The sequence below is a fragment of the Kogia breviceps genome, chromosome 4 (assembly GCF_026419965.1).
Source record: "Kogia breviceps isolate mKogBre1 chromosome 4, mKogBre1 haplotype 1, whole genome shotgun sequence".
NCBI lineage: Eukaryota > Metazoa > Chordata > Mammalia > Artiodactyla > Physeteridae > Kogia > Kogia breviceps.
The window spans coordinates 45211699-45225260 of NC_081313.1; the positions used below are offsets into that span (position 1 = coordinate 45211699).

At 35.0% G+C, this 13562-nt stretch overlaps 1 protein-coding gene and 1 pseudogene across 2 annotated transcripts in view; both read left to right on the forward strand.

Annotated features, from left to right (window-relative positions):
* The window catches only part of RAB3C (RAB3C, member RAS oncogene family), a 302467-nt gene that overhangs the window by 70881 nt on the left and 218024 nt on the right, over nt 1–13562 (forward strand). The gene's annotated exons all lie outside the window — the stretch shown is intronic.
* LOC131754633 (pre-mRNA-processing factor 40 homolog A-like) lies at nt 1358–3969 on the forward strand (annotated as a pseudogene).

Genomic DNA, 13562 nt, shown 5'->3' on the forward strand with positions numbered 1-13562 from the left:
CAGGCCTCTCACTGTTGTGTCCTCTCCCGTTGCGGAGCACACGCTCCGGACGCACAGGCTCAGCAGAGGCTCATAGAGTTTTGAGATGCAAATGTTGGTCTTTACTAGTGCTGTCTCGTACCATTGGCCACTTTCTTAATTATGACTGACACTGACTGTGTTTTTCTAGATTCCTGTTTATTTTGCATGTTTTCTGTCACCATTAAATAAGTCAATAAATGAGGCTGTCTGTAATTCTTTAGATCAGTTCTCTTCAAAGTGGCAGGAGTGATGGGTGATGGTAGAGGTAGCATTCACTCCAGGGGTGTACAAGATAATACATTAGCAGTAAATATTAGAAAATGTATTTATGACTTTAAAATTTAATTTATGTATGTGTTTCCATATACATAATACATTGGTACAATAGTACAGTATATACTATGTTATACATGTTATACATGTTATTATATGTGTTTGTACGTGTGTAAAAACAAAACTATACATTATGAAGAATTTTGATTTTAATCCCAGAGCATTTAATTATTCATGCACTCCATAAACAATTTTTAGTCTGTATTTTGTGCCCTGCACTATGCTAGGCACTGAGGATACTATTATAAACAAAATAAATACAAGTCCTCCATTCAAAGCTTACAGTCGACTTGGAATAGTAATTCTCAAGGTGATGAATACAAGTTTATAACAGAGGAGCTTGGCTTAGTCTAGGGGTGGGAGTTATCAAGAAAGCCTTCTGACTTCTTATTCTTTTATAGTTTTCCTTGGAAATTAGAATATATTTTATAATATCCTCTAATGAATTGTCCCATAAAGTATAGTTTCCACAATCAGTTTATATTCCCTACAAAAAGGGAAAGTGATTTTTTTTTGTCATAAAACTTAATTTTCTATGTTTTCTTTTCTCCATCGCCTACTGTAGAGGTGAAATCGTTATTATATGAGCTGGAAGAAGTATCATATCTAAGGTTAAGCATGGCCCAGAGGTACAGTCATTCCACTGGGAAATAACAGGAGAGATGCAGTTAATGACACATTGTGACTTGCATTTCCAAACCTCTGGTACCGGTATGCGCACACAGGCGTACGCACCCCTGCAGAGCTATATATTGAATAGTTAGGGGATTTTTTCCTTGATAAAGAAGAAAAACAAAGAGAAAAGATGAGACAAGTTTGCTGAAATTTATACGAATTTTTGAGTATTAAACATCTAAGTTTGATTTAAAAAAATTAAAATTTTAAATGAAAAGAACTTTTAATAAAATACATGTCCTTCAAAAATCAGGTAACATTTTAGTTTAAAATTACTCTAATAGGTCCGACAACGAGGCTGGGGACGGGGACTGAGCGTGGAGGCCTTATGATGGGGCACCCCGGCATGCATTATGCCCCAGTGGGAATGCATCCTATGGGTCAGAGAGTGAATATGCCTCCTGTACCTCATGGAATGATGCCCCAAATGATGCACCCAATGGGAGGACCACCAACGGGACAAATGCCTGGAATGGTGTCTTCAGTAATGCCTGGAATGATGATGTCTCATATGTGTCAGGCTTCCATGCAGCCTGCCTTACTGCCAGGAGTAAATAACATGGATGTAGCAGCAGGTACAACACCCAGTGCAAAATCAATGTGGACTGAACATAAATCACCTGATGGAAGGACCTACTATTGCAATACTGAAACAAAACAGTCTATTGGGGAGAAACCAGATGATCTTAAAATTCCTGCTGAGCAACTTTCATCCAAATGCCCTGGAAGCAGTACAAATCTCACTCTGGAAAGCCTTCCTATCACAATTCTCAAACAAAAGAATCCCGCTGGGCCAAACCTAAAGAACTTGAAGATCTTGAAGGATCCGAGAATACCATTGTTGCTGAAGTCTTATTACAAAATCAAGCCTGCACGCAATGATCAAAGCTGAAGAAAGCAGTAAACAAGAAGAGTGTGCCATAACATCAACAGCCCCAGTTCTTACAACAGAAATTCCAACCACAATGAGTACCATGGCTGCTGCTGCTGCAGCCAAAGCCAGTGCTTCCACCTCTGCCTCCAGTACTGTCGGTGGAACTGTTCCAGTTGTTCCTGAGCCTGAGGTTACTTCGATTGTTGCTACTGTTGTAGATAATGAAAATACAGTAACAGTTTTGACTGAAGAACAAGCACAACTTACTAGTACCCTTGCTGTTCAGGATCAAAGCACAACTTACTAGTACCCCTGCTGTTCAGGATCAAAGTGTTGAAGTGTCTAGTAATATGGGAGAAGAAACATCTAAGCAGGAAACTGTAGCTGATTTTACTCTGAAAAAGGAGGAGGAAGAAAGCCAACCGGCAAAAAAACCCACATATACTTGGAATACAAAGGAGGAGGCAAAGCAAGCATTTAAAGAATTATTGAAAGAAAGGTGGGTACCATCTAATGCTTCATGGGAGCAAACTACGAAAATGGTCATTAATGATCCATGATACAGTGCTTTAGCAAAGTTGAGTGAAAAAAAAGCAGGCCCTTAATGCTTATAAAGTCCAGACAGAGAAAGAAGAAAAAGAAGAAGCAAGCTCCAAATACAAAGAGGCTAAGGAATCCTCAGCATTTTCTTGAAAATCATAAGAAAGTGACTTCCACAACTAGATACAAAAAAGCAGAGCAAACGTTTGGAGAGATGGAAGTCTGGAATGCAATATCAGAACATGATCATCTTGAAATCTCTGAAGATGTTTTATTCTTTCTTTCAAAAAAAGAAAAGGAGCAAGCAAAGCAGTTGCAAAAGAGAAATTGGGAAGCCTTCAAGAACATACTTGACAACATGGCTAACGTGACATACTCTACTACTTGGTCTGAAGCCCAGCAGTATCTGATGGATAATCCAACTTTTGCAGAAGATAAAGAATTACAGAACATAGATAAAGAAGATGCGTTAATTTGCTTTGAAGAACACATTCGGGCTTTAGAAAAGGAAGAAGAAGAAGAAAAACAGAAGAGTTTTCTTCGGGAAAGGAGACGACAGCATAAAAACAGAGAATCTTTTCAGATAGTTTTAGATGAACTGCATGAACATGGACAACTGCATGCTATGTCATCTTGGATGGAATTGTATCCAATAATTAGTTCTGACATTAGATTCACTAATATGCTTGGTCAGCCAGGACCAACTGCACTTGACCTTTTCAACTTTTATGTTGAGGATCTTAAAGCATGTTATCATGATGAGAAGAAGACAATAAAAGACATTCTAAAGAATAAAGGATTTGTAGTTGAAGTAAATACTACTTTTGAAGACGTTGTGGTAATAATCAGTTTGACTAAAAGATCAACCACATTAGATGCAGGAAATATTAAGTTGGCTTTCAATAGTTTACTAGAAAAGGCAGAAAGAAGCCCGTGAACATGAAAGAGAAAAAGAGGAGGCTTGGAAGATGAAACAAAAAGAATCTACATTTAAGAGTATGTTGAAACAAGCCACTCCTCCAATAGAATTGGATGCTCTCTGGGAAGATCATGAATGTCAACATCATCATTCAAAGAATAAGAAACATTCTAAGAAATCTGAAAACACCCCCGCTCTCGATCAGGGTCAGATTTAGATGATGACAACAGCCATTCAAAGAAAAAAAGACAGCGATCAGAGTCTCGTTCTGCTTCAGAACACTCTTCTAGTGCTGAATCTGAGAGAAGTTACAAGAAATCAAAAAAACATAAGAAGAAAAGCAAGAAGAGAAGACATAAATCTGACTCTCCAGAGTGAGATGCTGAACAGGAGAAGGATAAAAAAGAAAAAGAGCGGTAAAGTGAAAAAGACAGAACTAGACAAAGATCAGAATCAAAACTCAAATCACCTGAGAAAAAGACTGCAAAGGATTCTGGTAATTGGGATACTTCTGGCAGTGAACTGAGTGCAGGGGAATAGGAAAAGCACAGAAGGACCCTTTTGGAGCAACTGGATGATGATCAATAAATTATACCAAATATGTTTACAGTATGATTTAAAGCCTAATTCAGACCAGGGATTCTATTTTAAGTTCAATTGAAATAACACTGGGTTTTAACTATAACACAGAAAAAAAAAGTGCATTTACGTATTGTTATTGTGGACTTTATAAAAGCAAAGGAAATTGAAAATAACTTTTGATTCTGTATCAAGAATCATATTTTCATACAGTCATAACTGTCTTTCTGTGACCCTTTCATAGGGCACTGCAGAATGGATTAAAGGTGGCAATTTACTGATAACTGCAGGTGTCTCTACTTTGTCCTAAAGTCTAAATCATGAGGTGATTTGACTTACTTTATAGAAGTTGGATTTTGAAGATATAATGAAAGGTTTTTGATATCTAGTAGTACAAAAAAATCACCAGCAATGGATAAAACTGCTTTTTTATGCACTATCCAGCTGGTTAAATACAATGTGATATTTTATGGTGAACTCAGAAATAGGTGTTTTTAACAGAAACCTGGTAGACCCTTAACTATAGTGGTGCTATTGAGCCCTACTATAATAAAGCCACAATTGTTTTTTATGTCTTCTTCTTGGATTGATCCCTTGATCATTATGTAGTGTCCTTCTTTGTCTCTTGTAATAGTCTTTGTTTTAAAGTCTATTTTGTCTGATATGAGAATTGCTACTCCAGCTTTTCTTTGATTTCCATTTGCATGGAATATCTTTTTCTATCCCCTCACTTTCAGTCTGTATGTGTCCCTAGGTTTGAAGTGGGTCTGTTGTACACAGCATATATACAGGTCTTGTTTTTGTATCCATTCACCCAGTCTATGTCTTTTGGTTGGAACATATAATCCATTTACATCTAAGGTAATTATCAATATGTATGTTCCTATTACCATTTTCTTAATTGTTTTGGGTTTGTTATTGTAGGTCTTTTCCTTCTCTTATGTTTCCTGCCTAGAGAAGTTCCTTTAGCATTTGTTGTAAAGCTGGTTTGGTGCTGCTGAATTCTCTTAGCTTTTGCTTGTCTGTAAAGGTTTTAAATTATTCGTCAAATCTGAATGAGATCCTTGCTGGGTAGAGTAATCTTGGTTGCAGGTTTTTCCCTTTCATCTCTTTTAATATGTCCTGCCACTACCTTCTGGCTTGCAGAGTTTCTGCTGAAAGATTAGCTGTTAACTTTACGGAGATTCCCTTGTATGTTATTTGTTGTTTTTCCCTTGCTGCTTTTAATATGTTTTCTTTGTATTTAATTTTTTATAGTTTGACTAATATGTGTCTTCGCGTGTTTCTCTAAATACATTTTACAAAGGCTATTGTGAGGGCATTATTTTGAGGTGATGTTTAAAAAGTTAACATCAAGTCAAATTGTAAATTAACTTAAATATATTGCCTTAAGGACCTACTAAAGAATGTGCCACCAAACCTTAAGTGATGGTTGCAATATCCTTGTCTAAAACAAATCAATGTTGACTTAAACGATTTGTTTAACAGTTGTCTTTTTTTTTTTTTTTTTAACAATCTAATCTTTTTCTTGCTTTTTTTCATTGAGGAAGTCTTTTACCTTCCCTACTCACTGAGAAGTACTGACTTCGTGGTATACATTCTAAAGCATTTCTGAATTGAATATTTTTGTACATTTTTATCAATTATTAAATCTCTTCTAGTGAAAAAAAGTGCTCTAATAAAAGGGTTATTAAGCATTATCCTATGCCTAAAATATGGTTCCTTATATTTCTTTATATCAGTCATAAACAAATAAATTGAGTCATAAATATCTTAAATGATTATTTTATTTGCATGGTAAACCAGAGAATGAATTGAGAATGAAATATAATAAATGATTAATAAATAATGAACTTTTTTTGAACACTAATTCACATAGTTTCTCTCTTATGTGTATGTGAATTATATCCTCTTTTAAAAAATATGGAGTAGACCAAATGGAAAATAGATAGCTAGTGCGAAGCAGCCACACAGCACAGGGAGATCAGCTCGGTGCTTTGCAACCACCTAGAGGGGTCAGATAGGGAGGGTGGGAGGGAGACACAAGAGGGAGGAAATATGGGGTATATGTATATGTATAGCTGATTCACTTTGTCATAAAGCAGAAAATAACACACCACTGTAAAACAATTATACTCCAAGAAAAATGTTAAAAAAATATATGGAGTAGTAGTTTTTGTTTATTTTCCTTTTGTAGTATTCTCTTGGCTTTTTCCTGTGTTTATTATTCCATACAAATTTAATTTTGCTTAAAATAGCTTTATTATTTTTATAATTATTATAAATATTTATTATAAACAGTTGAAACAGTGCAAATATAGTCAAAGAATATGAACATTATCAAAAATCTTATCCCATGCCTATAAGAATATAATAATTATTACTTTGTAGCATATTCTTCTAGACCTTTCTCTATACATTTATAGATGTGTAGAAATAGGTAAACAGTCTTATATAAATGGCATCATATTACAGATTACTCTTTAATCTGCCATCGAACTCATTAATATTTCATATGTATAAAACCTATTTCATATATAAAAGGATTTTAATTTTTTGTCATGTATTGCTATTTTTTCCAATATCTCTTTTATTATTTAATTTTCCACAAATAATTAATATGTTTAGAAAGTAATAAACTTCTGTGTTTCCTTTTGGTAATTTATCTTTGCTTTTTACATTTAAATCTTTGATTCATATAAAAGCTATTCTGGGAAAGGATAGAGGGATCCAGGTTTGTTGTTTTTTGTTTTTTTTTCAAAGATACTAGCTTGTCCAAGTCCATTGATTCAATAATCATTTCTCCCCTATTGTTTTGGAATGCCATCTTTGCTTTTCCATTATATATTTGACTAGATTTCTATACAAAGCTTCCATTGATCTGTTTAATCCTGTCCAGGTACATTGGTTTTAATTACTCTGGCTTTATAATAACGTTTTTAAATCTGGAAGGATACTTTCTTGCTCTATACTCTTTATTGTTCAAAATTTTCCTTTATTACTCTTCCAGATATACTTTAGAAAAATTCTGATAACTTGTAAAATAAAATACTATTGGGATTTTATTTTGGTCACATTGAATTTATGGACTGATTTAGGGAAAATTGATATTTTCACAATATTGAGTTCTTACAGCAAAGAAAAAATGTTGACTCTTCTTTCATTCAGTTTTTACATTGCACTCTTCAGTAGTGTTACATAATATTCCCTATACAATATCTTCACACTTCTCTTCAAATTTACTCCTAGATATTTCAAGATTTTTATTGTTAGAGTGAGTTGAAACTTTACTTTCCACTTGTAAATGTCTGTTTCTTTAGGAAAGGTGTAAATTTTCATTGGTTTATAAGGGTCTTTTTTGTTTTTTCAAAACAAACAACTCTTTATTGAAGTATAGTTGATTTACAATGTTGTGTCAGTTTAAGGTGTACAGCAAAGTGATTCAGTCAGACATATATATATATATATATATATATTCTATTTCAGATTCTTTTACATTATAGGTTATACAAGTTACTGAATATAGTTCCCTATTCCATGCAGTAGGTCCTTGTTTTTTATCTATTTTATAAATAGTAGTGTGTATCTGTTAATCCCAAACTCCTAATTTATCCCTTCCCTTGTCTTTCCTCTTTGGTAATCATAAGTTTGTTTTTTATGTCTGTGAGTCTATTTCTGTTTTGTAAATAAGTCCATTTGTATCATTTTTTTAGATTTGACATATAAGCGATATCATATGATATTTGTTTTTCTCTGACTTACTTCACTTAGTATCATAATTTCTTCTAAGGATCTTCTCTTTTTTTGCCATTATTATTTAAAATTGATATGGGTGAGCTTTTATTGTAAATCTGGAAGAAAAATTGCAGATCATTACTTATGCATTATAAGTGTTTTTAATATATTTATAAAACAAGTATATATAACTAACAAAGGTATGGAAGAAATAGTTTCTCTAAAAAAATCAATAAATTAAGTTTTAAATATACATAAAATTATGAAACACCAAGATGAAAGAGTAATATTATATGTATTCACAATTTTACTGACGTAAGGAGGAATATTGAGTTTGGGAAATATTTCCTGTTAACAAATCAACACCTCCCAAGAAGAATAATCTTCAGAAGCCTGAAGGAATGAAGGGAAAATGAAAGGCAATGATCTGGGGAGGTGGTGTGAGACTACATTGTGAAAGATGTTTAGAAGTTTGGAATCTGAAGGTAGAACAACAGGTCCTGGTGAGTGGTTAAAGAGAGAATGAGAGAAAGGAAAACTGCAAGACTTCTGCTTGGGGAGCCTGGTGGGTTACCCTGTCATGGGATGAGATAAGTAGTACAGGAGATAACTGAGTTTTGTGTGGGTCATGTTGACTTGGTGGTTGGTGATAAGGTGGTGATAAGACATTTACTTGGTGAGGACCATTGGAACACTTGATAGAGAAGGGAACTGGTGACAGATTTAGACATCATTCACCTTTAGGTGGTAGTTGAAGTCATGGAAAGATAAACTTTATCCTAATTGATAGAAAAATTATGACAGTTTTGTGCATATTAAGTTCCATAGTCTTCAGTTTACACATAATCTATTTAGGGTGCCTGTTATTCATACAATGACAGCAGCCTGAAGGATAGACAAAGCATTTTAGATGAAATGGCCTGGAAATGAAACCCCAAACTATAAAAATTCATATTTTCTGACTTTCTAAGTTAATGTTTTCTGCATTTGCTTCTCCCTCTTTTTTTGCCCTGATTTCTTCTGCTTGCTCTTTTTGTTAGATGAACTGGCTTAGTCTAAGCATTTGATTTTAAAGCTTAGAGCAATTTAAGGTTTCCAAACCATTCTTAGATCCACTGTTGGACCATAATATGTCATGTAGGCAATAAAGGATTGCTTGGAGAGTGCAATTTACCCGAAAGAAATCGTTTTTAACAGCAGATAATAAAAGGGTTTTCATGGTCAAGGATTTATAGGTTCTTTCCGGGGAACACAGCAAGTTGAAATATATTTTAAACTGAGAAATAAGAAGAGTTTCCAAAAGAGTTTAATTTTACCCTATGAGATTCAAATCCAACTTTTCAAATCAGTTTTATTACAGAGTATATATGTCTGATTATGCTGTTCATAGTTATAATTTAACTGTTTTAAGTCATAGGAACAGTTTCTACTACAGAGAGTACTTACATAATTAATTACAGTTACTATTTAAAATTTCAAATGAAATCTTCAGTCTTAGATGAGAAAATATTTTAGGAAATCCTCATTGTGATGAAAAACCATTAAAAGGCAAACTGCATAAAGCAAGCAAAGGTGAAATCCCTTCATGTCATGTTACTTCTCTCTCTTTCTAATGTCTTTCAAAATTGCATTTGAAAAGAATCTTTGAATTAAATGTTTTTCCACAGATGTGTAAATTTGTTTCATAGTAATGATTGAGAAGCATTTGTTCATTATCCTTTCATTCCACAAATACTTATTGTCTACTGTGTCCCAGGTGCTGTGCCAGGGGTGGGGATATGAAACACAAAAACCTCAGAGAGCTGATGTTCTTGTGGGTGAGACAAATAATACTAAGTAATCAAATATGTAAATATAGAAATATACACATTAATTTCAGGTAGTGATAAGCAAATTACACATATATGCACATACAATATGTGTACTATATAATTTATAACTATATATAATATATACAATATAAACATATACATAATTTCTTTAAAGGTAGATGTTATATGTGTAATAAACGTAGTTTGTGTAAAACCCATGGGGAAATTGTTGTTTTAAGCAAGGGAGAGGCCACTAGAATGAAAGTTAGTTAACTCTGCTTCAAAGTGATAGTTCCAATATTAGTGACAGAGGGGGACACTGGGAATCACTGCACACTTAAAAATAGAGAGAAAGAAACAGAAAGCTTGGGAAGAAAAAGAACTACTATGTGTGTGTCTATTATGCTGCAGGTATAGTAATGGACAATTTACTTATGTCAGCTTATTTAATCCTCCCAACAAAACTTGATGAAATAGCATATCTCCTTCTTAAGGTAGGACAAACTAAAACCTGAGAGGCCAAGTGACTTCCCCGAGGTCTACCTAGTAAATAAGTGTGAATTTGAGATTTAAACTACAGCTTGCTTATGTATTTACCACAGTGAGCACTAGAGGAAAGGACTGTAGTTTAGGAATGAGAACCTTACTTTTAAAAATAAGTAGAATATTATTTAGCGGCCTACTAAAAATTCTTCCATGGTTAATGCATATATTAAAATCCCCCTGTTGGTTGCATCACTTATCTCTTGCTGCCTAACAAACCATGTTAAAGCTTAGTGGCTTAAAACAACAAAAATTTATTTAGCCTACTATTCTCTGGGTCAACAGTTTGACTCAGCTGGGTGGCTGTTCTGAGCATTGAGTTTTGATCATATTTTCTCACATCTGTGGTCAGCAGCAGAGAGGCTTTACTTCTGAGGTTGACTGGCTGTTTGCTGGGCAGCGGGACAATGGGGCTGTTGGGCCACATGTATCTTATCATCCAGCTGGCTAGCTTGGGTTTGTTTACATGTTACCTTGACAGTTTCAAGAGAGGGAAGAAGCATACAGACCTCTTGAGACCTAGACTTAGAACTCGCATATCATTACTTCAGTCATATCTATTGGCCAGAGCAAGTCAGAAGATCAGCCCAGATTCAAAGGAGAGGGAAAATAACTGCCATATTGTGATAGGAGAAGCTGCAAAGTTATAAAAGGGGCATGCAGACAGGTAGGTTTGAAGAATTGTGGCTATTTTGCGATCTACCACATTAGGCAAAAATGTGAGTTAATTGCATAGAAAAATAATTCTCAGTATTGCTTTTTGAAGTCCATACACATGTATGTATTTTTATGAATGTATACATACACATACATGTATTATATAAGTATTTCCCTATAAGGTATTTTATTTCAAATGAATAAGTATAATGAATTGAAATTATCTCTCTTCTTTTGGAAGGGGTAATGTCTTCACTACATATAATATTTTCTTTGGTCCCTTTTGAGAATTTATTCCTGTCCCATAGTAAACCCTCAACAAATATTGGGTGAATAATCCTTTCCAGGCTTTGTGTAATCTTTTTCTTCCTTTAGTCCCAGAGAGTAAGAAGCAATCATCTCTTCTTATATCACTCATGTTTGCCAGTGAGGGAGAAGACTGGACTTTTTTCCTAGATAACACATAGTTCACCCCTCCAGAGTCTGTGGTGGGCAGGACCATTTAATTATACCATGGGTGCTCATAATGGAGAACAATTAGTCTACTATTTACTCTGGCAGAACCAAGCCTCATTTCCCCAGCTGGCTTTTTTATAGGAAAAAAATATTAGATTTTCAAAGAAATAATAAAGTAATTCTTGCCAATATTAGATTTTCAAAGAAATAATAAAATTAATTCTTTCTCAAGCAGCTAGAAATTGGTTCTAATTCACTGGCCACTGATTTCATGATGATCACCTCTTTCCTTAAATTCTTAATACAGTAATTACCTTGGGATGCAAAAACCAAAAAGGAAACAAACAAACCAAATAATATTCTGCCTCTATCTCTGCAAGGTAGACAAGTGTGAAACATATTATAAGGTTCCCTTAAACCCGTAAGATTTTAGTAGTCCATTATAGAAATTCTAATTGTTATGCCTTGCCTGGGATTTGAAAAGTAAGAGATGATATGGTCCCTGAGACTGACTCTTACTAAGGGTATACTTATCCCTCTACCCATCCATCTGCTACCCCACCCCAGCCTATACAGAAACAACAATAAAATAAGGAATTAAATGGTTCTTCAAAGATATCTGCCTGTGTTTTCCTGGAGTTGGGCCTGTGAATACCAACCCCATTTCATCACACAAATTAGATATGGGAAAGAGATTACATTAGCCAGGGAGATTAATAACACTATAGACCAACCCTAATATCATAGTGACAACGTAATACAGCTTTTTTCTTGTGGTTATTTATTTCTTACATTATGGTCTGAATCAAGTTGGGTAGCTCTTCTGTGTAGCCCTCCTTGAAGGACAAAGCCTAGGCTTCTTCCACCTTTTAAGTCTACCATCGCGGATTCCTTTATGTTTAACTCTAAGGAAAGGAGAGACTGCGTGGAGAAAGCACACACACTCTTACCTGCCATGCATAGGGCTCACTTCACTCACATTCCACTCGTAAAACTGAATCATAGGACCCATCTAGAATGGATGATTGGGGTTGGGGGAGTATAGAGGAATACCAACAACCTCTGACTCAGGGAGGTATTCAGAGAAACTTGATTAACATGCACTATCAAAATTAAAACATTATAATGTTCATGTCCCCCTAAAATTCATCTCTTATTTCAACGTCCCATTAAAGCCTTAGTTTTGTGACTATTTCATTTCTCTCATGAAATAAACAATAGGGTTTCATTAGCATGTGAAAGAACAGAAGCCAAAGCATACCTTAAAGGACAGTCATGTCTCTCGGATTTTTCATTAGAATTTTGCTACCTGCAGCAAATATCATTCTATTCAGAGAAATAAACAAGTTCAATAACTGTAAATGAATGCATCTGAATATCATTTGGAATCATGTGTCCATCTTACTTTTTGTTCCTGCCATGTTATTTCTAATACACATACCCATGTTAATTAGACATGTACTTTCCATCCATAGCAAAACAGTTTGTATCAACTCCAAAGAATTATTAATTTCTTGGGACCAAACACTGGCTACTTAAAACCATTTTTGTGCACACTTTTTTTTTGGTATTTACTGTTGTACACTTGACTAAGCCACTCTAATAATTCAAGTGTTAGAGACCCATCTGAGCAAGTGGGGCTGCAGCTGATTGATTGGATAAACCCTAGATGAGACAGATCTAAGTTTTTTTTTAATAGATGTAATAAGTTTTATTTGGATATATCCAGTATAATTTTTTTATTGAAGTGTAGTTGATTTTGTTAACAACAAAATAGTTGTTGATTTTTGATAACAACAACTAATAACAAGTAGTTGATTTTTTTTTGGGGGGGGGGGCGGTACGCGGGCCTCTCACTGTTGTGGCCTCTCCCATTGCGGAGCACAGGCTCCGGACGCAAAGGCTCAGCGGCCATGGCTCACGGGCCCAGCTGCTCCGCGGCATGTGGGATCTTCCTGGACCGGGGCACGAACCCGCGTCCCCTGCATCGGCAGGCGGATTCTCAACCACTGCGCCACCAGGGAAGCCCACAAGTAGTTGATTTTTGATAACAACAATTAATGTGTTAGTTTCAGGTGTACAGCAAAGTGAATCAGTATACATATATAAATATATTTCTTTTCACATTCTTTTCCATTATGGTTTATCATAGGATACTGACTATAGTTCCCTATATATAGTAGTGTGTAGAGACAGATCTGACTTTGATGAAACACATGAGAGCTGTCTTTTGGTTGGTGACCTGACTACACCCAGCGAGTGGCAATGCTTGAGCAGCCAGGGGCGGTGCCAAAAGAGAGATCTTTCAGAAGATTAAAGGGATGCTAGTTAAATCCATTAACCCTATTCTTGAGAGTTGCTAATTGCCAGAACTATAGGCCCTGTATCATTCCTCCTGCCCAGCCCCCAGCTTCCTGTG